Source organism: Oratosquilla oratoria, chromosome 4 (assembly GCF_046742065.1).
Source record: "Oratosquilla oratoria isolate Oo_2021 chromosome 4, ASM4674206v1, whole genome shotgun sequence".
NCBI classification, from domain to species: Eukaryota; Metazoa; Arthropoda; class Malacostraca; order Stomatopoda; family Squillidae; genus Oratosquilla; species Oratosquilla oratoria.
In genome coordinates, this window is record NC_134780.1 from 14353277 (window position 1) to 14360776 (window position 7500).

The following is a 7500-nucleotide window of genomic DNA, read 5'->3' on the forward strand; positions in this document are numbered from 1 at the left end:
CCTCCAAGATCTTTTCGACACTGGATCTCCTGAAAAGCTACTACCAAGTTCCGGTACATACAAACGACATCCCGAAGACCGCCATCACCACCCCCTTCGGGGCGTACACCTTTAATTACTCCTGCTTCGGCGACTTGCGAAACTCAGGTGCGACCTTCTAGCGCCTAATAGACGGCATCCTCGGCGACCTCGACTTCTGCGTATGCTACATCGACGATATTCTGGTATTCTCGAACTCACCTGACCAACATCTCCAACACCTGCGAGCCATCCTCGAGCGTCTCCAGGACAACGGCCTCGTCGTCCGTTTTGACAAATGCAGCTTCGGTAAAAAGTCCGTCCCATTTTTGGGACACCTCATCTCTCCTGACGGCGTTCGTCCCCTGCAGGATAAAGTCGCCGCAGTCGACAAATTTCCCAAATCCACTACCACCAAAGCCCCACAGGAATTTATTGGAATGGTCAAATCCTACCACCGTTTCCTCCCTAACATCGCTCAAACGTTGCACCCACTCTATAACACCCTTCAAGAAAAATTGAAGGATTTCTTGTGGAACCCCACCATGGAAGCTGCCTTTGTCAACGCCAAAAAAGCCCTTACCCGTACCACCACCCTCTTCTTCCTTGTACCAGGTGCCCATCTACAACTGTCAACGGACGCCAGCAATATCGACATAGGGGGTGTGCTTGAACAAATCCTCCGTGGCACACCTAGACACCTCGTTTTCTTCAGCAGGAAGGTCTCAAAGGCCGAGAGAGAGCTCCTCGACATCTACCACGCCGTCCTCCACTTTCGCCATTTCCTCGAAGGCTTCTCGTTTATCATCAACACCGACCATCAACCTCTGGTGCACGCCTTTACAAAACAACAAGACAGTTGGTCTCCTGGACAGCATCGACACCTCTCCGCCATCACCGAGTTCAATTGTACCATCAGGCACGTCACCAATACAAAGAACCCCGTCGCAGACGCCCTCCCCCGAATAGCCATTGACGCAGTTCAACTCGGCCTCGACTACAAAGCTATCGCCAGAGAGCAACAGGAGGATCCTGAAACACTTGCCTACAGGACATCCATCACATCCCTTAAGTGGCAGGACGTTCCTTTCCACGACAACCACACCATCCTCTGCGACATCAGTACCGGCCGCCCACGACCCATCCCAGCCGCCTTCCGACATCATTTGTTCAATTTGATACACGGCCTATCTCACCCTTCAAAGAGCGTCACTACGAAGCTCCTGAAAAAGAAATTTATCTAGCACAGCATCCCCAAGGAAGCAAAAGAGTGGGCGAGATCCTGCATCACCTGCCAGCAAAGCAAAATTCATCGTCACCTTTAATCAGGCATCGGATAATTCCATCCGCTCCGACGACGTTTCGCACATATTCATGTTGACGTCGTCGGCCCACTACCTCCGTCGGAAGGCCATCACTACCTCTTCACTGCCATTGATAGTTCGACCCGCTGGTTGGAAGACATCACCGGGAGGTCAAGGAATACCTACCAAAACACCTTCACACCTCGAGACACACTTTCCTGAGGACAGACGTTTACACACCAGCACTCACCCGTCCCTACACTGGCCCCCATCTTGTCCTTGAATGTAAGGACAAGACCTTCCGCGTCTCTATCCCCGGCAGGCCAGAATGGGTTTCCATAAAATGCCTAAAACCGGCACACCTCGACATTCCGCCAACCAAATTCTCACGTTCAAGACGCCCTCTGAAGCCAAGGTAATTTTGAGAAGGGAATATTATACAAACCACGCTAACCACGTGGCATGAAAAGCGCGTTATGTTGCCCGCAAAGGTAGACTTGACGCGACTTTGAAAGTCCGACCCTGCTTGATCCGACCGAACCTAATCCAGTGCAATTATATACAGTAATTACGCACCACGGGTAAATATATCGGCTCCTGGCCACATGTAAACCCAGTTCACTCTTACCTTACAATGAAGGAGACGAACTCACCTAAACCTCTTTCTCTTCTCACAGTAGCATCAATACAAAAGCTTCAAATACTCGTACTACATCTTCTCTCATCTGAAGTTTTCTGTAGCTTTCCCTCAAAGAGTTTGAAGTTAACCTTGAGAAAGACGTCTGAAGAATAACATAGATAAAGGTAGTGAACTCGTCTACTTCAAACAAATTTGAACTTATTTGAACAGGAAGGAAAGAACATGAAATCTAACATGATTTAGTGAAATACTCAAGACTATAGAAGTTGTAGTTAAGGAATAGAAGTGAGCATAAGAACATAAGAATAGAGGAGTCTGCAAGAGACCATAAAGTCTACACTAGACAGTTCCATGTCCATTATCACCTCTCATCCCCATCTATAAAGTTATCTAATCTTCTCTTAAAACAACCAATAGTTTCAGCGCTCACTACATGATTGCTAAGTCTATTCCATTCAACGACTCTATTGGTAAACCAGTTCTTGCCTATTTCCTTTTTAAAGTGGCGGCAATTTACGACAGATTCTACAGAACGGTCGGAAAGTATTTTATGGTTTCAGAGATCAGCGAGCAAAGAGTTAGGGAGATGCCACATCAGGGTAGCTTGAATATCAAGACCCACTACAGCAAACTCTTTGCTCTATCAGGAGGATAACAAAAAGCCTGACAAAAGGGCCGATCACTAACAGAGCTTTCTTTACGTCAACAACATTGATGATCAAAGAGAAGTTTACGAACTGCTAAATGCTCCAGAAGCTTTTTATGTAGACCACGCTCACAAATGTCATATTGCTATAATACTACATCTATTGGGAAGTAGTTAGAGGGTTGTAAGTGATTTTCATTTGGATAGATTTATTGTGTACCAAATACTCTTCCACCAAGTTGACAACAGACAAAATGATTTAAATAGGGGTTCTATTCCTGTATCACATAAACACATTTTCACTTTTTTTCCTTTAAAAGGTCTATTTTTTATGGAATTCTTACATTAGGTTAAGTTAGGTCAGGTTAGGTTAGGTTAGGTTAGGTTAGGTTAGGTTATGTTATGTTATGTTATGTTAGGTTAGGTTAGGTTAGGTTAGGTTAGGTTAGGTTAGGTTAGGTTAGGTTAGGTTAGGTTAGGTTAGGTTAGGTTAGGTTAGGTTAGGTTAGGTTAGGTTAGGTTAGGTAAGGCTAGGCTAGGTTAGGTTAGTTAGGAGTTACTGAACAATGTAAAATTCATGTTAAATATCCATATTTGCGTGATTCTGGAATTTGACCGAATAGGGAAATAATGAAGCACAATTCTTGGGATCGACAGGGTGGAGTCCACCAGGATTTTCTTCTTACAGCCAAGAACAGGTAGATCATAAGCATATCCTTAGAAGTATATAATTGGCAGTTGCCGACAAGTCTATCGAAATAAACACCAGAAGTGAGGCCGGAGCCTTTATTAGTACTAAAAATGGGTCCGTCCTCACTTGTGGTGTCTCTTCTGATATACCCTTAGAAGACACTATAATCAGGAATAATAAAGAGAATGTAGAAGGAAGAAGCCTCGGCATTATTTAGAATAAAAACGAGGAATGAGGCAACAACATTGCTGTCACCGGTATGGCGAGGAGGTATAGAAGAGGATATAGAATTGTTGCAGATGTTGGTGGCTAAGTGCCAGAAATCTCACGAAGAGTTAGAAAAGGAGCCTTTGACACTTCCTATTAATACAGACGTGCTTAGCGTATCACAATACAGATTTTGCGCAGCTACGGGAAAAAGCAGCGGAAATTAAGTTTATAATAGGAAGGAGACGATGGTGGTTCTCTTGTCCTTCTTTTGATTAAAAAAAGTGGTTAAAATAAATTTCTTAAGGACGAAAAGAAGCATAGACTGTATGCTTCCTCTTTTGAAATAATTACTTCGGTGATATGTTCTTCATATAACGAAGCACCACGGCAATAGAACCAAACCTCATTCCAATAAAAGTTAAACAATTACTGCATGGATCTCAATCACTAGCACCGGAATGCCAGAGGTGATTGTTAAACTAAGAAATCCTGGGATAGTAATAGAAAAAGAAGAAAGAAGAAGAAGAAGAAGAAGAAGAAGAAGAAGAAGAAGAAGAAGAAGAAGAAGAAGAAGAAGAAGAAGAAGAAGAAGAAGAAGAAGAAGAAGAAGAAGAAGAAGAAGAAGAAGAAGAAGAAGAAGAAGAAGAAGAAGAAGAAGAAAGAGAAGAAGAAGAAGAAAGAGAAGAAGAAGAAGAAGGAGAAGAAGAAGAAGAAGAAGAAGAAGAAGAAGAAGAAGAAGAAGAAGAAGAAGAAGAAGAAGAAGAAGAAGAAGAAGAAGAAGAAGAAGAAGAAGAAGAAGAAGAAGAAGAAGAAGAAGAAGAAGAAGAAGAAGAAGAAGAAGAAGAAGAAGAAGAAGAAGAAGAAGAAGAAGAAGAAGAAGAAGAAGAAGAAGAAGAAGAAGAAGAAGAAGAAGAAGAAGAAGAAGAAGAAGAAGAAGAAGAAGAAGAAGAAGAAGAAGAAGAAGAAGAAGAAGAAAAGAAGAAGAAGAAGAAGAAGAAGAAGAAGAAGAAGAAAAGAAGAAGAAGAAGAAGAAGAAGAAGAAGAAGAAGAAGAAGAAGAGGAGGAGGAGGAGGAGAGAAGAGGAGGAAAAAGAAGAGAAGAAGAAGAGAAGAATAATAAGAAAAAGAAGAAGAAGAAGAAGAAGACGAAAGAAGAAGAAGAAGAAAGAAGAAGAAGAAGAAGAAGAAGAAGAAGAAAGAAGAAGAAGAAGAAGAAGAAGAAGAAGAAGAAGAAGGAGAAGAAGAAGAAGAAGAAGAAGAAGAAGAAGAAGAAGAAGAAGAAGAAGAAGAAGAAGAAGAAGAAGAAGAAGAAGAAGAGAAGAAGAAGGAGAAGAAGAAGAAGGAGGAGAAGAAGAGGAAGAGAGAAGAGATGAAGATGAAGAAGAAGATGAAGAAGAGAAGAAGAAGAAGAAGAAGAAGAAGAAGAAGAAGAAGAAGAAGAAGAAGAAGAAGAAGAAGAAGAAGAAGAGAAGAAGAAGAAGAAGAAGAAGAAGAAGAAGAAGAAGAAGAAGAAGAAGAAGAAGAAGAAGAAGAAGAAGAAGAAGAAGAAGAGAAGAAGAAGGAGAAGAAGAAGAAGAGAAGAAGAGAAGAATAAGAAGAAGAATAAGAAGAGAAGGAGAAGAAGAGAAAGAAGATGAAGAAGAAGAAGTAGTAGTAGAAGAAGAAGGAGAAGAAGAGAAAGAAGATGAAGAAGAAGAAGAAGAAGAAGAAGAAGAAGAAGAAGAAGAAGAAGAAGAAGAAGAAGAAGAAGAAGAAGAAGAAGAAGGAGAAGAAAGATAAAGGGAAGAAGAAGAAGAGAAGAAGAAGAAGAGAGAAGAAGAAGAAGAAGAAGAAGAAGAAGAAGAAAGAAAGAAAATAAGAAGAAGAAGAAGAAGGAAGAAGAAGAAGAAGAAAAGATGTGGGAGAAGCGAAGAAGAAGAAGAAGTGTATACCAGTGTAGATGGTAGAAGAAGTAACCGTTAAAATATGGTTACGTAGGGAAGTCTTAATGTGGCGAGATAGACTCCAAAGCGGGAGCTTTCTATTTATTTTAAACAAGACATTGATGTTAAACTACAAATCGGATGCCCCTTGGGGCTAAATACAATAAGTGCCAGGCCTTGACCTAGGGCACGATAGCTCTGACCTCCGGCCGGTAGGTTCGTGACCTACCCAGCCTCTGGCAGTAGGTTCTTCACCTACTCCAGCTCTGGCAACATTACATGGATGTCATAGAATATATAGGGTTAGAAGGGTTGCTGTAAGCAAAGGCGTTAGTCTCGTTAATCTATGGATTGGGGACGGTTTAGATATATAAGGGTTAGTTGTATAATTGGTGGAGATTGTTAGGTATATTATATCTATGTTAGTTTATGCGTAATACACTAGGGCAGTTATAATAAAAGGATTTATGATACGTTAGTCTGGTGACACTAGGCATCTATACTTGTTTGTCTTCAAATGTGCTGTGTTAGGGGTGCATATCGTGGGAAACGCAAGGTAAGCAAGAGGAAGTCTCGCTCTGTTGCAAGCATGTGGATCACGTGCGTGGTGGGTGATGATTAATAATGGTGATGGATACATTGCCTCCCTGACCTTTTTGAGGTACGTCCTCGTACCTTGGGTTAAGGTCGTGACAGTGGGGATGGCATACATAATTGAATATAATATAATATATGATAATTTGTAAGTTTGCTAGTGGGTGATATTGATCAACAAAATATGTTTGAATGAGTAAAAAGGTGGGATTTTTACGTATATTATCATATCTTTTTGTGTGTTTTTTTTCAGTAAGCTATGTACAAAAAAATTTACACTAGTATATTCTCTTTTCAATGAGGACAAATTTCACTGTTCACCATACACTTGTTTCTCTGTTCAATGAGAATTTATTTTATAATCTCTTTTCTATGAGATATTATTTGGAATGTACTATTTCACTACAGTCATAGCTTACTGAAGACATGACATCCTAAGTGGTTAGTGTGTTTTTAATTAATATGTTAGATTGTGTAGAGCTAAAAATACATATATAACATTTTATAGACATATAAACTTATACAAGTTTGTTATTTATGAGAATTGTTATTGGCTAAAATTTACATTTATATTTATTTAAGACAGTTAATTTATTTTATTTTATTTATCTATTAATATATTTTTATTTATTCTAATGTATGTATGGAATGAAATGCTTATTCATCTTGTTTGAGTGGGTGGGGTTTTGAGTGTATTATTCCGGGGCTTCACGGTCGGAAGGAAGTAGAGAAGTATTGTATAGATATTTAATTCTTTTTTTTTTATAAGTAAATGATCGTGAGGACCTATCCTATCGAATCGCATGACGTCCTGCGTCCGAAGGGGGAATAATTTTTAAGTGTTGGTTATGTTCATCTTGGGAATTGTCGTTGTATATTGATTTATCTTAATTTACTATGTTTCGGGTGACTGCCTGGGAGATTTCTTCGCGGTGACATTTTGATATTCTAATTCTACGTTAAAATTGAAAAAGTATTTGTAAGTTAAAATTACATAGTGGAAGTTTTGATTATTAGGTTTTGTTTATCGTGGACTTTGAATTTCTATAATTGTAACTAATAGATAGTTCTACGTGAGCTAATTTACATTTAAAAAAAAATTGTAATTAAAATTATTATTACATTTGTTATGCATATACACTATGGGTGTATGATGTACAAGAATAAAATTAAATAATAAATTTGGGGTACTTAACGCAGGTCTGCGCTGAATTCTGGAAGCACTGTTCTGCTCTGTTGGTGAATGTGACACTGTCGTGGGTTAAGTTGTTGACGTCCAGCTGACGCTGAACATCGCAGTGTCAGCAATTCTCGGTGCGCCAAGGGTGGCGGTTGAGGGCGAGAATGCTGACTCGATGCGGGTCCGGGTCTAGTTGCGAAGCTCATTGTCTGGGTGGACATGGAGGGGAGGGGGTGGAGGTGGTTTCTCGTCCGGCTTCTGAATTATATAAAAAAAAAAAGGGGAATTAGTGGGAG